We start from the raw sequence: 22,490 nt of genomic DNA, 5'->3' as shown, positions 1-22,490 counted from the left end.
TGCTAATCCAATTTGTGATAGAAGATCTGTCTCCCCTTCCTCCCTCAGGTTAGGGGGCCTATAGCATGCTCCCAGTATTATTTTCCCCTTAGCTTCATCCCTTTGGAGTTATATATATAGGCATACCCCTCCCCCTTTTTTACCCTCTATCCTTGGGATAAAGGGTATACCCTTGAATGGTTGCAGCCAATCATGAGAGCTGTTGAACCAGGTCTCTGAAATTCCCACAAAATCCAAATCCTCCTCGTACAACAGTATCTCTAGTTCACCCATCTTGTCCGCCAGGCTCCTGGCATTGGTAAACATGCCACGTAGTTTAGACCGGTCGCATGTTATCCTCTTGTAATAAATGTGACTATGAGTGTTATGGTGAAATGCCTATCTCCAATATAACCATATAGATAGAAGTGCTTACTTCAGCCTCTGCTATCAGCCTTAACCACATTCAATTAGATGTCTGCCAGCTTACCCTCCCCCTTCATGTGGAACAGAACTGCAAGAGTTAAGAACAAGTTAAAGAAGATTGCGCCTGTTTTCAAGAACTGGAAACAAGACACCCTATTTAGCTATGATAGTTTGCTATTCCCTTATATAGATATAACCCAGCTAAAAGCTTATACGTTGTCACAATAATGAATATGTATATCTTGCGGTCCGCATACACTTGTCTTATTTGATATTTGATTTGATAACAAAATATCCAGCTCACGGTATATTAGCCAGAGTCCAGGAAGTAATAAAGGAGAAGTATCAATCTACTGAACTCGTGTATGTCTCAGTACTTCAAGTGTGCACACTTTTACATTGAAGGTTAATTTGGCCAGGGGGACAGAAACAAAAGTACCGAACGCTTCTGGTTCGGTCCAAAACATTTGGCGCCAAAACGTGGGGCTCGAGATTGGCCCAAAAGGACAGCCGAACTAGAGGACACTGAAAGAGGACCACTATATGGGCGGACCGGAGCCTGATCAACTCTGAAGAAAACGGTAGGACATTTTCTCTAATAATTTGTCTGCTGTTTGATCCGCATCAGTATTTGGTTAATTTCTGTCTCCGCATCGGCTTCCCGCAGTCCACAAAGACAGGTATATATCTTGTCTCGAGCCTATTTATATAGTACGAACCTGCAATTGTTTCTGACCCGACCTGTATTTGGAGCATTTTGTTTTGTTGGAGTCTGTCTTGTGACGGCTGTTGGGAAAAAGGGATTGAGTATATAGTCATGGATGAAATTAGTTAACGTGGTTAAACTTCTCCTATGGATCTGAATCAGGAGAAGGTATCAGGACATGGTTAAACTTCTCCTGGAGGAAATAATTGTGCAGCAATGCGGCAAAGCACGGGTAACCAGGAGCGGGCGTCAGGAATACGCCCAGCGGTGGCATGGGGATCCCGTGAGATCTGAACAATCCTGTATTCCTCTACGGTTGCGTTGCGTTGTGGGTCACATTTTTGTTGTTGGTGGTAATGTCATGTGCTAAGTGTGTTTGTGGTCTGTTATTCGGGATACATGAAGAGGGTTGGGGGTTGATTGAAATGGTAGAGCCAGGATATAGGGCTGAGTCTCTTGGTTACAAACCCCTACTGCCACATACTGCGCATTTATTGGTGTTTAGATTGAATATGCATTACCCGGTGAAATTCTCTCTTGGCAAGTCATTAGGAGTTATTGAGGCTGAGGCTAGAATAAGTAACCAGGGAACCAACAGGTGTCCCTTACAACCTCAACAGCCAGAGCAGTATGAGGAGATAGAGAAAGACAGAGTGAGAAGTTTGGGCTTTGAGTTGGAACATGTAAATAACATTTGAAGTGGTTCATTAAATATCAACTGCTGGTGTTTCATGTCTGCTCATTAAGTGTTTTATTGGAGATCTTCTCAGTTCCTCATCTCCACATCACTACTGTGTATTTCTATTTAGTTCTCTTTTTCTTTCTCTCTCTCTCCAGTGTCTCATTGGAGATCTTCTCAGTTCCTCATCTCCATATCACTACTATCTATTTCTATTCAGTTCTCTTTTTCTCTCTCTCTCTCTCTCCCTTTCTCCTGTGTCTCATCTTCTGTTCATATACTAAGAACTGTGACATGGGAAACAAGTTGGCTAAGCCCGCAAAGGGCAGTTTGGCCTGTGATTTGGTATTAGAACGGGAGGGAGAGGATGCTGCAAAAAAGGGAAAGAAATTGGCAAAAGCGTGTGGTTGATATGCATTTGGGTGGAAGGCTACAGGTAGATGAATGGCATACTGTTTTGAAATGTAAATAAGGTCTGTTGTCAGATTATGGGTTGCTACGAGCAGCAGATGCTTAGTTTAAAGTTGCAAATGCTATTCATGAAAGAGGGGGTGGACAGAACATGAAATTAATCAAAATAATCGAAATGGTCGTATTGTATATGTGTATAGAAAACTAGAAAAGAGTAAGCTAAGTAGTCAGCCACTGCCCTATCATGGCGTCTGGTCCCCAGGAAGTAGACACTGCCCTTCGTCTACCACCCCTCTGTTCTAAGTGACACCTCCCCCTGTGGCAACAAGCCCCTATGCCACCGCCCCCTAAACCGCCCACACCGAAACCCACCCACATGTTTCCAGTGATGGAACATAGTAGCAATCAATGTAGCATTTTAATTAAATAAATGATTTATGTATAGGATGTCTTGAATATTTCTGAATATTTCAGTCAGAGTCTGAATTTAGTTGCAATTACTTACCCTTGCATTATTGAAGCTAAAAGGTGTTTCTTTTCTAATAACAGTAAATGTAGCAAATGTGCTATATTCATGCAAATGGTTTTATTTGTGTTTAAGCTGTATTAGCAACAATTGGGGAGTTTAAAATGTTCAATTTCAGTATTTAACAGTATTATAAATAAAGAGGAAGTTTATATATTCTGGGCGTTATGTCAGAAGAACGAAAGAGGAAGTGCTTTCCTTGCTTAAATCTATGTGCTAGATTTAAGCCCCATTCACATCTGAGTGTTTTGCATTCTGAAAAAAAAAGAAAAAAAAAAAGATTATTCTGTATGAACTAATGAACTAAGAAGAAACTCAAACAACATATATATGCGGACAATGTGAGTAAACACCAAAATATACATGTATAATAGACCAAAAAATGAATGTACTATGTGACAATCAAAATATAAGTGAATTATGCCCAATAATGTAAAGAAAAAAAAAATTAAATTAAATTATTGTCCTTAGTGTTTGGACAGGTAGACCAAACAATAAATTGTAGATATCCACAGTGTGGTTCAAAATAACTGACACTTGAACTGGATAACGATGTGACAAAGGAAAACGTGCCTGGATGATAAGTGACCCACCACCAGAGAGTCAAAAGGCTTACCGGAGCAATTAAACCCAAATGAGTGTACATCCAATGGGTCAATCAGGCTTGTAGGGCCACACACCCAGGGGAAACTGTCACAGAGGACACAATTTCCAACCAGAAGACCAACTCCAACAATGACCTCAATGGGATAGGTAATAAACAGAAAGCCACATGGATAGTTGCTTCAATAGACAAATTTATGAAAAGGAAGAAGAAGTAGGCACATAGGGGTTGATTTACTAAAGGCAAATCCACTTTGCACTGCAAGTGCATTGCGAGTGCACTCGGAAGTGCAGTTGCTTTAGATCTGAGGGGACGATCTGAAATGAGGGGAAGCTCTGCTGATTTTATCATCTAATCATGTACAAGCAAAAATGCAGTTTTTATTTTCCTTGCATGTCCCCCTCAGATCTACACCGACTCCACTTCCAAGTGCACTTGCAGTGCACTTGTAGTGCAAAGTGGATTTGCCTTTAGTAAATAAACCCCTTAGTGTAATCCCATTTAAATCGGAAGTAATTTATTCAAGAAAAGGTGGAAATACATTCACATTTTAGTAGATAAAAAAGCGCTTAGGAATAAAACAGTGACTTCAGCAGAGCATGTCGACGCATTTCGTCTTAAAATACATCATCTGATATATATATATATAAATATTTTTCAGTTTATTCTGAAATCTATTCTGAGCGCTGCACTTACTGTTCTGAGTGGAACCTGTCCTGTTAAACAGTTGTATGGTCTTGGCCATCGTGCTGCAGCTCAGTTTCAGGGTCTTGCCAACCTTCTTATAGCCTAGGCCAGTGATGGCAAACCTTGGCACCCCAGATGTTTCGGAACTACATTTCCCAAGATGCTCATGCACTCTGCAGTGTAGTGCATGAGTAAACATCTGGGGTGTCAAGGTTCACCATCACTGGCCTAGGGCATCTTTATGTAGAGCAACAATTCTTTTTTTTTAGATCCTCAGAGAGTTCTTTGCCATGAGGTGCCATGTTGAACTTCCAATGACCAGTATGAGAGAGTGAGAGCGATAATACCAAATTTAACACACCTGCTCCCCATTCACAACTGAGTCCTTGTAACACTAATGAGTCACATGACACCGGGGATGGAAAATGGCTAATTGGGCCCAATTTGGACATTTTCACTTAAGGGAGTGCTTACTTTTGTTGCCAGTGGTTTAGACATTAACGGCTGTGTGTTGAGTTATTTTAAGGGGACAGAAAATTTACACTGTTATACAAGCTGTATGCTCAGTACTTCACATTGTAGCAAAGTGCAATTTCTTCAGTGTTGTCACATAAAAATATATAATAAAATATTTACAAAAATGCAAGGGGTATACTCACTTTTTGGAGATATTGTACATTAGACCAGGGTCAGCAACCCGTCGATCGTGGGCTACCTGTTGACCATAGACAGGTTTCAGGTAGACCACAAACAGGTCTGCACCACTGACACCCGCAGGTACCGGACTGGTCCTCTCTCTGCCACCAGCCGCGCCTTTGGTTCTTTTCTCTCTCCATGACCTGCCTCTGCCCCTGCCTCCACTGCTGTCAACAGTGAACAGCAGGTAGCGAGAGCCAGCACAGCCCAGGACAGAGGGTAGGAGGAGGAGCTGACCAAGTTATCTTTTTTAAGTTAACTCGCAGGTGATTGGTTGCTAGGTCCTAAGCAACTAATACCCAGATTCTTAATATGAAAAGCCAGCTCCCGCCCCTGTCCAGAACTGTGCTTTATCCCGATCTCTGCTGTGTGCAGAGGTAGGATGCGATGGTACTATGCAATGAATATGGAACACTGCTATGGGAGAGAAGGAGTCTAGAGGTCAATGCTAAAGGGGGAAGAAGAGGACACTACTGTATGTGGGGGAGTGATGTGAAGGGGCAGTGGACACTGGTATGGTCAGGGCCACCCCATAGCAGTGTCCTCTACCACCCTTCACATCACCCCCCAACTCTGCATTCTGAGTGCAACGCACTCCTTGACCCTGCATTCTGAGCGCAACACACTCCTGGTCCCTGCATTCGAGCACAACGCACTCCTGATCCCTGCATTCTGAGCGCAACGCACTCCTGATCCCTGCATTCTGAGCGCACGGCACTCCTGCTCCCTGCATTCTGAGCGCAATGCACTCCTGATCCCTGCATTCTGAGCTCAACACACTCCTGATCCCTGCATTCTGAGTGCAATGCCCTCCTGATCCCTGCATTCTGAGCATAACACCCTCCCGATCTCTTCATTATAGCATAACACACTCCTGATCCCTGCATTCTGAGTGTAACGCACTTCTGGACCCTGCATTCTGAGTGTAAAACACCCATGAACCTTGCATTCTAAGTATAATGCACTCATTAAGCCTGCACCCTCTTGTAATACTTATTTTATTAGGTAACTGTGCCTGGTGATAAAAAGGGTGATCTACAATGCAACAGTATGGCCCACTGCTTAAAAATACAAATAAGTACAACAATTTGAATGCAAAAAAGCCAGGAGGAGGAGAGCATAGTCACATGACCTGTCAAATTCAGGTGACTTGCCTCTCCTACTAATCATGCAGTATTCTCTAAATAGTAATCCAGAGAATACTCATTGGTATACCACAGGCTTCACACTGTGGAGCAAACATTGCAGTATTAGCGGGTAAGCAGATAATGATATCCCCTCTGCTTCATAAATTATCCCTCAAACACAATGTATATCTGTACTAGGATGCACTAGAAGGAGGCACTGAAAGCATTATGGGGTTGATTTACTAAAACTGGAGCGTGCAGAATCTGGTGCAGCTGTTCATGGTAGCCAATCAGTTTCTAACTTGTTCAATTAAACTTTGACAAAAAAACTGGAAGCTATTTGGTTTCTATGCACAGTTGCACCAGAGTCAAAAAATGTGTGGACCACTAACACGTATTAAACTGAGAAGGCCATGTGTTAGTATTCAATGCATAGTACTAGGGATGAGATTCGTGTTCGAGTCGAACCCATATCCGACTCGAACATCGTCTGTTCGATCGTTCGCCGAATTGCGAACGATATGGGCCATTTGCGCCAAATTCGAGTGGCGTGCCATGGCCCATAATTCACTGCGGCATCGCAGTGCATTGCTGGCTGATGATTGGCCAAGCATGCACTATGACCCGCATGCTTAGTCAATCACAGCGCCGTCTGTACAGAGAGCTGTAATTGGCCAAAGCCAGGGTGGCTTTGGCCAATTATGGCTCAAGGAGTTTAGTACACACCCCACACTATATAAGGCCGCCTGCACGTTGGCCCTGTATAGTGTGTTCTGGCATTGAGAGAGAGAGAGACAGTGTCATTTGATTTAAGTTAGATAGATTAAGCAGGACAGTCAGTCAGTTAGCTGCACTTACAGTGTATTGTGTATATATATGCATCCCAGGTGTTGTGTATATATATATATATATATATATATATATATATATATATATATATATATATATAAATATATATATATATATATATATATATATATATATATATATATATATATATATATATACACTGTATTCAGTTTAGCTAGATCCGTTCCTGTTATTATCTTCCTACTGGCAGGCAGGCAGGTGTTACAGTATTTGAAGAAAATTGCTGGTGTTCTTCTGATCCTATTAGTCCTATTAGCTACAGTATTTACAGTTAGTGTACTGCGTCCTCTGCACAGTGTGCACCTAAAGCTACCTGTAGAAGATTGGTGATGTTTTTCTGATCCTATCACTACCGCAGGCAGCTACATTCTTTTTTAGTGTAGTGCAACCTCTGCACAGTGTTCAGCTAAAGCTACAAGTTAGTGTAGTGCGACCTCTGCATAGTGTTCAGCTAAAGCCACAAGTTAGTGTAGTGTGACCTCTGCACAGTGTTCAGCTAAAGCTACAAGTTAGTCTAGTGTGACCTCTGTACAGTGTTCAGCTAAAGCTACAAGTTAGTGTAGTGCGACCTCTACACAATGTTCAGCTAAAGCTCCAAGTTAGTGTAGTGGGACCTCTGCACAGTGTTCAGCTAAAGCAACAAGTTAGTGTAGTGCGACCTCTGCACAGTGTTCAGCTAAAGATACAATTTAATGTAGTGCGACCTCTGCATAGTGTTCAGCTAAAGCTACCTGTAGAAGGGTGGTGTTGTTTTCCTCATCCTATCACTACCGCAGGCAGCTACATTATTTACACGTTAGTGTAGTGCGACCTCTGTACAGTGTTCAGCTAAAGCTACCTGTAGATGGTTGGTGTTGCTTTCCTGATCCTATCACTACCGCAGGCAGCTACATTATTTACACATTAGTGTAGTGCGACCTCTGCACAGTGTTCAGCTAAAGCTACCTGTAGAAGGTTGGTGGTGTTTTCCTAATCCTATCACTACTGCAGGCAGCTACATTATTTAAACGTTAGTGTAGTGCATCCTCTGCACAGTTTTCAGCTAAAGCTACGAGTTAGTGTAGTGCGACCTCTGCACAGTGTTCAGCTACAAGTTAGTGTAGTGCGACCTCTGCACAGTGTTCAGCTAAAGCTACCTGTAGAAGATTGGTGGTGTTTTCCTGATCCTATCACTTCTGCAGGCAGCTACATTATTTCCACGTTAGTGTAGTGCGACCTCTGCACAGTGTTCAGCTAAAGCTACCTGTAGAAGGTTGGTGGTGTTTTCCTGATCCTATCACTACCGCAGGCAGCTACATTATTTACACGTAAGTGTATTGCGACCTTTGTACAGTGTTCAACTAAAGCTATCTGTAGAAGGTTGATGGTGTTTTCCTGATCCTATCACTACCGCAGGCAGCTACATTATTTACACGTTAGTGTAGTGCGACCTCTGCACAGTGTTCAGCTAAAGCTACAAGTTAGTGTAGTGCGACCTCTGCACAGTGTTCAGCTAAAGCTACAAGTTAGTGTAGTGCGACCTCTGCACAGTGTTCAGCTAAAGCTACCTGTAGAAGATTGGTGGTGTTTTCCTGATCCTATCACTACTGCAGGCAGCTACATTATTTACAAGTAAGTGTATTGCGACCTCTGTACAGTGTTCAACTAAAGCTACCTGTAGAAGGTTGATGGTGTTTTCCTGATCCTATCACTACCGCAGGCAGCTACATTATTTACACGTTAGTGTAGTGCGACCTCTGCACAGTGTTCAGCTAAAGCTACCTGTAGAAGGTTGGTGGTGTTTTCCTGATCCTATCACTACCGCAGGCAGCTACATTATTTACATGTTGGTGTAGTGCGACCTCTGCACAGTGTTTAGCTAAAGTTACCTGTAGAAGGTTGGTGATGTTTTCTTGATCCTATCACTACCACAGGCAGCTACATTATTTACACCTTAGTGTATTGCGACCTCTGTACAGTGTTCAACTAAAGCTGCCTGTAGAAGGTTAATGGTGTTTTCCTGATCCTATCACTACCGCAGGCAGCTACATTATTTACGCGTTAGTGTAGTGCGACCTCTGTACAGTGTTCAACTAAAGCTACCTGTAAAAGGTTGGTAGTGTTTTCCTGATCCTATCACTACCGCAGGCAGCTACATTATTTACACGTTAATGTAGTGCGACCTCTGCACAGTGTTCAGCTAAAGCTACCTGTAAAAGGTTGGTGTTGTTTTCCTGATCCTATCACTACCGCAGGCAGCTACATTATTTAAATGTTAGTGTAGTGCGTACTCTGCACAGTGTTCAGCTAAAGCTACAAGTTATATATGTATCCCAGCTTAGTGCAGCTACATCTCACTGCAGGCCATTAGTATGTCTGGAAGGCCAACAAGGAGAGGCAGACAGTCACAAGCCAATAAAAGAGGGCAAGCAGGCTCTGTGTCTAGAGGCAACAGTGCTGGTCATGGACACGGTGCATCCTCATCAGCACGTGGATGTGGGACACGCTTGGCCTTTTTTTTGGCAGCTGGCCGTGTTGAGCCGCAACATGTGGAAGACTTGGTCGAGTGGATGACCAAGCTGTCATCATCCTCCTCATCCTCTCTCACCCATGCTCAGGGTACTTTGTCTGGCAAAGCAGCTGCCAAAGCGGCCTCTTCCCTCGGCTCAATGGCATCAGTGACTCCTTCCCTAGCCCCACCATGTCCTCCTGAGGAGTCCCTCGAACTGTTTGACCACAGTGTTGGGTACATGCTCCAGGAGGATGCCCAGCGTTTAGAAGGCTCTGATGATGATATTGAGCTAGATGAAGGCATTAACGTGAGCACGGACAGAGGGGGTGCCCAAGAAGGACAACAATCTGGTGGTTATGTTTCCCCTGCTGCGGCATACTGCCAGGTTTGCTCCAGTGATGAGGAGGGAGGGGATGATAAGGACACTGACTCAACATGGGTGCCTGATAGGAGAGAGGAGGAGGAGGCACATCACCGACGAGGCAGGATGCCCTCCAGGGGCCAGCCTAAGGGCAGCACACTGACTGCATCACACCTCAGAGCTCCGCATGTGCAGGGTGCTGCTGTCTCTGCATGTTATTCCAAAAGTTCTTTGGTGTGGGCCTTTTTTGGGACGAGTGCATCAGATGGCACCGCTGCTGTTTGCAACATATGTCTCAAGCGTATCTCGCATGGCCAAAACATCTCCCACTTGGGCACCACATGCTTGACCAGACATATGTTGACCTGCCATGCAGCTCGTTGGCAAGTGTACCTAAAAGACCCACAAAAGACCCACTCCTCATCAGCTGGGATCTCCAACCCTACTATACCTTCAGTCCTCTCTGAGGCCTGCACTGAGAGGAATGAAGGTGTAGAATTAGATGTGTCACAGCCAAGTACTTGTGGGCAATCTGCTATTGGTACACCGACGTCAGATTGTACCAGGCAAATTTCCCTGCCCCAGCTGCTGCATCGCAAAAAGAAGTTTGCTCCCAGACATCCACATGCCCAGCGGTTGAATGCTAGCTTGGCAAAATTGCTAGCACTTCAACTGCTACCTTTTCAGTTAGTAGACTTTGCCCCCTTCCGTGAGTTTGTGGAATGTGCGGTTCCTCAGTGGCAGGTTCCCAAATGCCATTTTTTCTCATGGAAGGCGATTCTGGCTCTCTACCGGCATGTGGAAGACAATGTCTTGGCCTCACTGGACAGGGCAGTCAGCGTTAAGGTGCATATTACCGCTGACTCATGGTCCAGCAGGCATGGACAGGGACGTTACCTAAGTTTCACGGCACATTGGGTGACTCTTCTGGCAGTTGGGAAGGATGCAGGACAAGGTGCAGTAGTGTTGGAGGTTGTTCCGCCACCATGCCTCCAAAATGCCACTACCAGTGATTCTGACACACCTCTCTCCTCCACCCCCTCCTCTTCTTCTTCCTCCATGGCCTCTTCCTGTGCTTTGTCCTCAGAACCAGCGGTGCTCCGTAGGCATTCAAGGGGCTACACAAGTATGCAGGCCAAAAGATGCCATGCGGTGCTTGAGCTGGTGTGCGTGGAAGGGGCAGGTTCAGAGGTGGTTGATGCCACGCCAACTTAAGGCAGGAATGGTGGTTTGTGACAATGGCACCAACCTCCTCTCCGCCCTCCGACAGGGACAAATGACCCATGTGCCCTGTTTGGCTCACGTCCTTAACTTGGTGGTGCAGCGGTTCTTGGGCAGGTACCCGGGCTTACAGGATGTCCTGAGGCAGGCCAGGAAAGTCTGTTTGCATTTCCACTGGTCATATAATGCCAGTGCTTGGCTGGCAGACCTCCAAAAGGAATTTAACCTGCCCAAGAACCGCCTAATCTGTGACATGCCCACCAGGTGGAACTCAACATTGGCCATGCTGCAGCAGCTGCACACGCAGCAGAGGGCCATCAATGAGTACCTGTGCGACTATGGCACCAGGACAGGGTCAGGGGAACTTGTTTTTTTTTTCCCACGCCAGTGGGCCATGATCAGGGATGCATGCACTGTCCTGTCACCATTTGAGGAGGCCACGAGGATGGTGAGCAGTGACATTGCATGCATTAGTGACACTGTCCCCCTCGTCCACCTGTTGGAGCACACGCTGCATGGAATAATGGACAGGGCACTTGAGGCAGAACAGAGGCAGGAAGAGGAGGACTTCCTTAGCTCTCAGGGCCCCCTTTATCCAGACAGTGTTCCTGCGTGCCCGCCGATCACACAGGAAGAGGAGGAGGAGGAGGATTGTGTCAGTATGGAGGTGGAGCCTGGCACTCAGCATCAGCAGCAGTCTTTAAGGGATCATTTACAGTCCCAAGAAACACAAGGACTTGTACGTGGCTGGGAGGAGGTGGCTGCGGATCATGTCGTCCTTAGTGACCCAGAGGACTCCGGACCGAATGCCTCAGCAAACCTACGCTGCATGGCGTTCCTGATCCTGCAAAGCCTGCGGAAGGATCCTCGTATTCGTGGTATCAAGGAGAAGGAATAATATTGGCTGGCAACCCTCCTTGATCCACGTTACAAGGGTAAGGTTGCGGTCCTTATCTTGCCGTCGCAGAGGGAGCAGAGGATGAAACATCTTCGGAAGGCCTTGCAGAAAGGTCTGTGCAACGTGTTCCCAGAGACTGGGAGGTTACAAACTCCTGTTTCTGGACAAAATGTTGCTGAGGCTTTGGTCAGTCAAAGAAGGAGCGGTGGAGAAGTTGGCCGTCTGACCGATGCGTTCAGACAATTTTTTAGTCCGCAGCCCCAAGGTATGATCGGTTCCAGCAACCATCGCCAGCGTCTGTTTTACATGGTGCAGGAATACCTAGGGGCAAGATCTGTCTTGGACACCTTTCCCACCGAAAATCCTCTGGGTTACTGGGTCTTGAGGATGGATCACTGGCCAGAGCTTGTACAGTATGCAACTGTCCTGCATCCAGCGTTCTTTTGGAACGCACATTCAGTGCTGCTGGAGGCTTTGTACCGATCACAGGGTACGTCTGTCCACCGACTCAGTCGATCGACTGACCTTCATAAAAATGAATCAGTCTTGGATCACCACCAGCTACCAAGCACCTGATGCTGATGTAACCGAATATTTTTTTTGAAATGTCAGATCCCTTCAAAGACTGCCTATGCTGATGCTGAGTGAGTATCCTGTTATTATTATTATTATTATTATTATTATTATTATTATACAGGATTTATATAGCGCCAACAGTTTACGCAGCGCTTTACAACATTAGAGAGGACAGTAAAAGTACAATACATTTCAATACAGGAGGAATCAGAGGGCCCTGCTTGTTAGAGCTTACAATCTAGGAGGGAGGGTCAAGTTATACAAAAGGGTAATAGCTGTGGGGGATGAGCTAATGGAGAAAATAGTGCAGTTGTTAGATGGAGGCAGGATAGGCTTCTCTGAAGAGGAAAGTTTTCAGGGATCGCCTAAAAGTGGATAAATTTGGAGACAGTCTGACAGATTGGGGTAGGGAATTCCAGAGGATGGGCGAGGCTCAGGAGAAGTCCTGGAGGTGGATATGGGAGGAGGTCATGAGGGAGCTAGAGAGCAGGAGGTCCTGGGAGGAACGGAGAGGGCGATTAGGTTGGTATTTTGAGACTAGGCTAGTGATGTAGCTGGGGGCAGAGTTGTGGATGGCTTTGTAACTTATTGTTAGTATTTTGAATTTAATTTGTTGGGCGAGTGGCAGCCAATGGAGGGATTGGCAGAGAGGGGTAGCAGACACTGAGCGGATTGTAAGGTGGATGAGTCTGGCAGCAACATTCATGATGGACTGAAGGGGGGATAGTCTATTTAAAGGTAAGCCAATGAGGAGGGAGTTGCAGTAGTTGAGGCGAGAGATAACCAACCATGAATCAGGAGCTTTGTGGTTTCATTGGTTAGAAAGGGACGTAGTTTTGAGATGTTGCGGAGGTTAAGGCGGCAAGCTTTGGAAAGTGATTGGATGTGGGGCCGAAAGGAGAGTTCAGAATCCAGGATAACACCTAGTAACCTGACATGTGGAGATAAGTGGATGGTTGTGCCATTGCTCTTGACAGACAAGTCAGGGGAAGAGGCACGTGGGGGAGGAAATATGATACGCTCGGTTTTGGACAAGTTGAGTTTGAGGAAGTGGTGTGACATCCATACAGATATGTCGGTTAGTAAGTTAGTGATGCGTGAGGAGACTGATGGAGTGAGTTGAGGGGTGGAGAGATAGATTTGTGTGTCATCAGCGTAGAAATGATATTGAAAGCCGTGAGAGGCTATCAGCTGACCCAGGGAAGAGGTGTAGATTGAAAATATGTTATGCTGAGTAATTATCCTCTTCCTCCTCAATGATCATGCTGATAGCTTGTAAGAACATTTTTGGTTCTGGGCGCTGCCACCAGTGCTTAAGGCCCAATTGTTCAGCCCCTGTTTAACAGGGGCGTGTAATTACAATTTTTGATGCAATTCTTTGCAGTTGGGCTAGTTCCTGCACTCCAACTAGAGTATATGTGAGGGGTTGCAGTGTTATGGCACCAGCACCAGTGCCTAAGGCCCAATTTTTCAGCCCCTGTTCAACAGGGACATGTAATTACAATTCTTGATCTAATATTTCACAGCAGGGCCTGTTTCTACGCCCACCAAGAGTAACTGTGAGGACTTACAGTGTTGTGGCACCAGCACCACCACCAAAGGCCCAATTTTTCTGCCCCTGTTCAATAGGGGCATGTAATTACAATTCTTGATCTAATATTTCACAGCAGGGCCCTGTGAGGGCTTACAGTGTTGTGGCCACAACAACACCTAAGGCCCAAATTTCTGCTGAGTATATAGGGCAGGCCCCTACTTTCAAACGTCCAACTTACAAACGACTCCTACTTGCAAACGGAAGGAGACAACAGGAAGTGAGATGAAATCTACCTCTAGGAAGGGAAATTCTCTCCTGTAAGAATTAATATGGGAAAAACTTTTCTCCTTTACACTGATGCTTTATCACCAATCCTTGTTTCCCAAAAAACCCAAAATTTTCAAAAAACATTTCTCATTGGGACAAAAAGTGAGGTGAAATCTTCTGAAGAGGAGCACAGAGAACAAATGTCACAGGGGTGATAACCCTTCCCTATGTTTTCCAAAAAGCTTAAAATAGATTTTTTGGCTGGAGCTAAACACGTTAAAAATGTACCAGTTCAAAATGATAAACAGATTCTACTTAACAACAAACCTACAGTCCCTGTCTTGTTTGCACCGCCTGTATACTGCTGTTCAGAGCAGATAGAGCCTGGGGGCCCCACACCTTTCCTTTTTTAATTTGGGTGCAGGGTTCCCCTTAATATCCATACAAGACCCAAAGGGCCTGGTAATGGACTGGGGGGTACCCATGCCATTTGTCTCACTGATTTTTATCCATATTGGCAGGACCCAACTGCCGCAAGCAGTTTTAAATGACTTTTATTCCTGTCATTTTGTGCAGGGACTGTTCTAAGCATGGGAAACACACACCACTTTACAGGCATACTATAGACACACCCCAGGTACGATATTTAAAGGAATATTTCACTTTTTTTTTTTTTACTTTAAGCATCATTAAAATCACTGCTTCCGAAAAAACGTCCGTTTTTAAAACTTTTTTTGCATTGATACATGTCCCCGGGCCCCCAAACCCTTTTTAGGACAATACCATGCAAATTAGCCTTTAAAATGAGCACTTTTGATTTCGAACATTCGAGTCCCATAGACGTCAATGGGGTTCTAAGGTTCATGCGAATTTTCGGTCCGTTCGCAGGTTCTGGTGTGAACCGAACCGGGGGGTGTTCGGCTCATATCCCTATATAGTACATATTATATGCCTCTTAAGCCTCTAAATGAACAGTTTGCATATAACTGCTACGCTGTGAAAAAAGAAAAATGTCAGATTTATATTTCTAAATTACCATAAATAGGGTATGAAGAATGTAAATATCCTTGAACCACACGTAGAATTATATCACAATTAGAAAATAAGAAATGTGTATTTATATCATAAATAGCTCATGCTATATCATCTTCTACATGATTGCAGTGTAATATCATGTGGATAATAGAATTAAAAGACTAACCAATCATTGCTGTTAAATACTTAACCATATGAGTACATTTCATAGTTTGTACATCATAGACAATATTTAAAGGACAAATGAGCTGAATATAGGTCAAGAGGAACATATTTTACTAAAGAAAGGCTAGTAGTATGCTAAAAGGTCATGCCCCAAACTAGAAAGAAAGCTCAAAGGTAACATTACATGACTTTTATAATTACAGGTCTGAACTATTGCTTGGGGGCTTAGCTAACACTCTCTAAGGAGTACATATACCGGCGGTGAAACACATGGTTAGTCTGCAGCGGAAAAAAAGGTTCATCAAGCCTGAATATGAATAAATGGTCTAAAATAATGTTATATGCTTTACACTAGCACATCAATAACTACAAAATATATTTTGATAATTACAATTAATGCTACGTTTAATGAGATGATTAATGCATCTTATTAACTGAAATGTGGAAGCACCATTATCAAGTAGTTGGCATTGATAAAACAAGAATGTATAAGCAAATCACAAAATGCAAGGGGTAACATGACAACATACTTTTTAAAATATAGAGAAGAAAATTTAAAATATAATTTAAAAACTAGGAAATTTAATATGATTAGTGTAGAATAAACATCATATTCCGAGGTTCTTTTTGTAGTACATAAATAATAAATAATATGCAACACAGATATCAAATACATATATGTACGGTATATATCAAGTCTGACATAATAATGATGCTCTAGTTAACCTCTTGACATTTACCACAACCACAGGGATACCATTGGCATTAATAATATTTCTCACTTTCTTTACTATAAAAAAAAAATAAAGTTGAACTTCGGGCACATGTAAGAAACACAAATTAAAGCATCTCTATTTTTAGTGTAAGCACTGTAAGTATTTGAATTTGACCTGGCATAAGCCTTTTAAGGGGGAGGGAGAAACAACATAAAGGCCAATCGGGTATGTAAAGGACTGTGCTATAAAAGAGATGTGTAAATCCCTAGAATGGATAGACAGAAATACAAATTCTTTTGGCAGGTAAAACAATTATGTTATATGTATTTAATCTGTGTTTTTAGTTGTTTGAATTCATTGTAAACCTTTTATTCTTTTAGGCAGGTAAATATGAATTATTACAAATTAAAATACCGTATTCTCCCTCTGAGTCAGGAGGTGGAGGTTTAGATTCCTTTTTACTTTTCCAGTTTCACCCTACTCAGTGTTATTTAAAGCTTATTTAGAGAGCTAAGTAGCTCAAATTGTAATTTGCTTACAATCAAATGATACACTTGCATGTGGTAAAGTTTCACTTTACAAATAATACCTAATCATAAATATAAAAAAATAATATTAATAAAACAGCATTTTTTTCTTGCACATGATTGGACAATGAAACTCAATATTTATTCATTAAGCTCTGGTGGAGTTTTCCTTGCAAAGTGAACAGTCTATTTGCTTTTTTCAATCAACATCCATGTCAAAAAACTCTGCAGCTACTTGGGAGGAAGTCTTGAGAACATATTTTTTTTAGTAATTTCTTTAAGGAAGGGGAATTATCCTTTATTGTGATAGCATTTAGTTGAAAAGGTGTTGAGTCTCGGTTCATGTTAGTCATGATAAATGTAGGCATATTTCTTCTGTCAAAAATGCAGGCAGTTAAAGGGGAGATGAAGGGTAGATGAAAATTAAAGTAAATAAATGTAAAGTTATGCACCAAGAATGTGGTTTTCCCATGACCATTGGACAGAAGCCGTTAGAGATGTGAATGATGAAAAATGTGTTTTATTTAATTTAGTAATCATTCCTTAAGTCAATAATTTTATTTTGTCATATTCTTTATGTTAGAATGATTTTGTTTCAGAAATTGTTGTATTCAGATTCATTTCATATATTCATTGTTCTGAATCTATTCAAATTTTTGGAAGTTATTTCGGAAGATTCAGAATTATTTCTTTATGTTTCCAGTTTGACTTTGCATTGAGACCTGCTTGCGACTTTGATGCAATTTGCTTTGACTTTGATGTGCCCTGGATTCCTTGTGAATTACTTGCAAATTTGTTGCAACTTGCTTTGTTGCAATTTATTGCAACTTGCACATGTCTATTATGCACCAAGAATTTGGTTTTCCCATTAGCGTTTGACAGAAGCTGTTTGTTAGATGGGATCCTGTTGAACAGGAAGGACTACACATGTCCCAAAAGTCAGCCTTTTCCTGCTGAACCAGCTTAAGTTGAGTGGCATGACAAACAAAGCACACTCATCTTCCTCCTCTCCACTATACAGCTCTAGCCCCCTTCCCACAAGCATACCAACATTGCAATTGTGTCTGATCATAATAATGAGATATGAGGAAAGGAACACAGGCCAATCTTATTGTTCTAAAATTTGAAAGCCCAGACATGTTTTTTAAAATACTTTTTTCTCTGCCCCCCCACAACAGGACACAATCAACTGAACACACATCTTTTTCAGCAGAGGCTTTTGATAAAGCTTCAAAGGATTTTTTAAACATGGTCATTCAGAAATCTAATCAAGACTCATCAGCACTAGCTAGAATCCAAAGACCTGTCAATAGAGAATGCCTAGTAGTTGAACAGAGGGTGTTACATCCATTAGTGGATTTGGTGGACCAGAGTATTGATACGCAGAATTTTAATTAGCTTGTTGTGAGAGATTAATGGCATCAGGCCAACAATAAGGGATGGCTGTGAAAACAGAAAATCTTTAGATGACCAATCAACTTTCCATACACACAGCTCTCAAAATCCACATATATAGTGCCTTGAAAAAGCATTCATACCCCTTAACCACTTCCCGACCGCCGCACGACGATGTACGTCCTAAGTTTGAACGGGGATATCGTTGTTATGGCAGCAGCTAGCTGCCATAACCCCGGTATCCCCGTTTTCGTGCGGCGGCCGGCTTTCAGATAAAAGTGGTCCCTGCAGCGGATTCGCCGCGAGATCACTTTTATCGGTGGCGGGAGAGGGGCCCCCCCTCCCGCCGCGATCCGGTACCCTCCGCCGCTTACCGGAGCCATCGGGAGCGGCGGAGGCGATCACGTCCTGTGCCGTGGTGTGTCTGGAGACGAGTGAGGCCAAGATGGCGCTCACTCGTCTCCATGACACTGCTGGGCGGAAGCGACGTCAAAACGTCACTTCCGTCCACGCCTCTTAAAGGCATATTTTTTCAAATGTCATTTTTCTAAATGACTTTTTTTTTTTTTATTGCATTTTAGTGTAAATATGAGATCTGAGGTCTTTTTGACCCCAGATCTCATATTTAAGAGGTCCTGCCATGCTTTTTTCTATTACAAGGGATGTTTACATTCCTTGTAATAGGAATAAAAGTGACACAATTTTTTTTTTTTAAACAGTGTAAAAATAAATAAAATATTGTAAAATAAATAATAAAAATAAAAAAAAATTTTAAAACCCCCCCTGTCCCGACGAGCTCGTGCGCAGAAGCGAACGCATACGCGAGTAGTGTCCGCATATGAAAACGGTGGTCAAACCACACATGTGAGGTATCGCCGCGACCGGTAGAGCGAGAGCAAATAATTCTAGCCCTAGACCTCCTCTGTAGCGCAAAATATGCAACCTGTAGAATTTTTTAAACGTCGCCTATGGAGATTTTTGAGGGTAAAAGTTTGACGCCATTCCACGAGCGGGCGCAATTTTCAAGCATGACATGTTGGGTATCAATTTACTTGGCGTAACATTATATTTCACAATATAAAAAAAACTTTACTGTTGTTTTATTTTTTTATTCAAAAAAGTGAATTTTTTCCAAAAAAAGTGCGCTTATAAGACCACTGCGCAAATATAGTGCAAAAAAAAGTATTGCAATGACCGCCATTGTATTCTCTAGGGTGTTAGAAGAAAAACCATATATAATGTTTGGGGGTTCTAAGTAATTTTCTAGCAGAAAAACCTGTTTTAAACATGTAAACACCTAAAATCCAAAACGAGGCTGGTCCTTAAGTGGTTAAAATTGTACACATTTTTTCATCTTACAACCAAAAACGTAAATGTATTTTATTGGGATTTTATGTGATAGGACAACATAAAGTGGCACATAATTGTCAAGTGGAAGGAAAATTATAAATGGATTTCAAAATTTTGTACAAATAAATATCTGAAAAGTGTGACGTGCATTTGTATTCAATCCCCTTTACTCTAATAGCCCTAACTAGAATCTAGTGGAACCTATTGCCTTCGGAAGTCACCTAATTAGTAAATGTAGTCCACCTGTGTGTAATTTAATCTCAGTATAAATACAGCCATTCTATTAAGCCCTCAGAGGCTTTTTTAGAGAACCTTAGTAAACAAATAGGATCATGAAGGCCAGGGAACACACCAGATAGGTCAGGGATAAAATTGTGGAGAAGTTTAAAGCAGGGTTAGGTTATAAAAAAATATCCTAAGCTTTGAACATCTCACAGAGCACTGTTCAATTCATCTTACGAAAATGGAAAGAGTATGGCACAACTGAAAACCTACCAAGACATGGCCATCCGCCTAAACTGGCAGGCCGGGCATTAATCAGAGAAGCAGCCAAGAGGTCCATGGTAACTCTGGAAGAGCTGCAGAGATCCACAGGTCAGTTGGGAGAATCTGTCCACAGGACAACTTTTAGTCGTGCACTCCACAAATCTGGCCTTTATGGAAGAGTGGCAAGAAAAAAGCCATTGTTGAAAGAAAGTCATAAGAAGTCCCATTTGCAGTTTGCGAGAAACCATGTAGGGGACACAGCAAACATGTGGAAGAAGGTGCTCTGGTCAGATGAGACCAAAATTGAACTTTTTTACCTAAAAGCAAAACGCTATGTATGATGGAAAACTAACACTGCACATCACTCTGAACACACCATCTACACTGTGAAACATGGTGGTGGCAGCATCATGTTGTAGGGATGCTTTTCTTCAGCAGGGACAGGGAAGCTGGTCAGAGTTGATGGGAAGATGGATAGAGTCAAATACAGGGCAATCTTAGAAGAAAACCTGTTAGAGTCTGCAAAAAACTTGAGATTGAGGCGGAGGTTTACCTTCTAGCAGATCAAACCCTAAACATACAGCCAGAGCTACAATGAAATGGTTGAGATCAAAGCATGTTCATGTGTTAGAATGGCCCAGTCAAAGTCCAGACCTAAATCCAATTGAGAATATGTGGCAAGACTTGAAAATTGCTGTTTATAGATATTCTCCATCCAGTTTGACAGAGCTTGAGCTACTTTGCAAAGAAGAATGAGTAAAAATGTCACTCTCTAGATGTGTAAAGCTGGTAGAGACACCCCCAAAAAGACTTGCAGCTGTATTTGCAGCGAAAGGTGGTTCTACAAAGTATTGACTCAGGGGGGCTGAATACAAATGCATGCCACACTTTTCAGATATTTATTTGTATAAAAAAATGAAAACCATTTATCATTTTCCTTCCACTTCACAATTATGTGCCACTTTGTGTTGGTCTATCACATAAAATCCCAATAAAATACATTTACATTTGTATATATATATATATATGTGTATATATATGCATCCCAGGTGTTGTATGTATATATATATATATATATATATATATATATATATATATATATATATATACACTGTATTCAGTTTAGCTAGATCCGTTCCTGTTATTATCTTCCTAATGACAGGCAGGCTTGTGTTGTTACAGTATATACAGCTACCTGAAGAAAATTGCTGGTGTTCTTCTGATCCTATTAGTACCACAGTCAGGCAGCTAGACTATTTACAGTTAGTGTACTGTGTCCTCCTCACAGTGTTCAGCTAAAGCTATAAGTTAGTTTAGTGTGACCTCTGCACAGTGTTCAGCTAAAGCTACAAGTTAGAATAGTGCGACCTCTGCACAGAGTTCAGCTAAAGCTACAAGTTAGTGTAGTGCGTCCTCTGAACAGCGTTCAGCTAAAGCTACAAGTTAGTGTAGTGCACAGTGTTCAGCTAAAGCTACAAGTTAGTGTAGTGCGTCCTCCTCACAGTGTTCAGCTAAAGCTACAAGTTAGTGTAGTGCGTCCTCCTCACAGTGTTCAGATAAAGCTACAAGTTAGTGTAGTGCACAGTGTTCAGCTTAAGCTACAAGTTAGTGTAGTGCTTCCTCCTCACAGTGTTCAGCTAAAGCTACAAGTTAGTGTAGTGCGTCCTCCTCACAGTGTTCAGCTAAAGCTACAAGTTAGTGTAGTGCGACCTCTGCACAGTGTTCAGCTAAAGCTACAAGTTAGTGTAGTGCGTCCTCCTCACAGTGTTCAGCTAAAGCTACAAGTTAGTGTAGTGCACAGTGTTCAGCTAAAGCTACAAGTTAGTGTAGTGCAACCTCTGCACAGTGTTCAGCTAAAGCTACAAGTCAGTGTAGTGTGATCTCTGCACAGTGTTCAGCTAAAGCTACCTCTAGAAGGTTGGTGGTGTTTTCCTGATCCTATCACTACCGCAGGCAGCTACATTATTTACACGTTAGTGTAGTTGGCCCTCTGCACAGTGTTCAGTCAAAGCTACCTGTAGAAGGTTGGTGGTGTTTTCCTGATCCTATCACTACCGCAGGCAGCTACATTATTTTAATGTTAGTGTAGTGCGTGCTCTTCACAGTGTTCAGCTAAAGCTACCTGTAGAAGGTTGGTGGTGTTTTCCTGATCCTATCACTACCGCAGGCAGCTACATTATTTACACGTTAGTGTAGTGCGACCTCTGCACAGTGTTCAGCTAAAGCTACCTGTAGAAGGTTGGTGGTGCTTTCCTGATCCTATCACTACCGCAGGCAGCTACATTATTTTAACATTAGTGTAGTGCGTCCTCTTCACAATGTTCAGCTAAAGCTATCTGTAGAAGGTTGGTGGTGTTTTCCTGATCCTATCACTACCGCAGGCAGTTCCATTATTTACACATTAGTGTAGTGCGACCTCTGCACAGTGTTCAGCTAAAGCTACCTGTAGAAGGTTGGTCGTGTTTTCCTAATCCTATCACTACCGCAGGCAGCTACATTATTTTAATGTTAGTATAGTGCGTCCTCTTCACAGTGTTCAGCTAAAGCTATCTGTAGAAAGTTGGTGGTGTTTTGCTGATCCTATCACTACTGCAGGCAGCTACATTATTTATACGTTAGTGTAGTGCGACCTCTGCACAGTGTTCAGCTAAAGCTACCTGTAGAAGGTTAGTGGTGTTTTCATGATCCTATCACTACCACAGGCAGCTACATTATTTACACGTTAGTGTAGTGCGACCTCTGCACAGTGTTCAGCTA

The sequence above is a fragment of the Aquarana catesbeiana genome, linkage group LG02, assembly GCF_042186555.1.
Source record: "Aquarana catesbeiana isolate 2022-GZ linkage group LG02, ASM4218655v1, whole genome shotgun sequence".
Classification (NCBI taxonomy): Eukaryota; Metazoa; Chordata; class Amphibia; order Anura; family Ranidae; genus Aquarana; species Aquarana catesbeiana.
The sequence above is the reverse complement of the archived record's forward strand: the minus strand, read 5'-3'. Positions refer to the sequence as shown.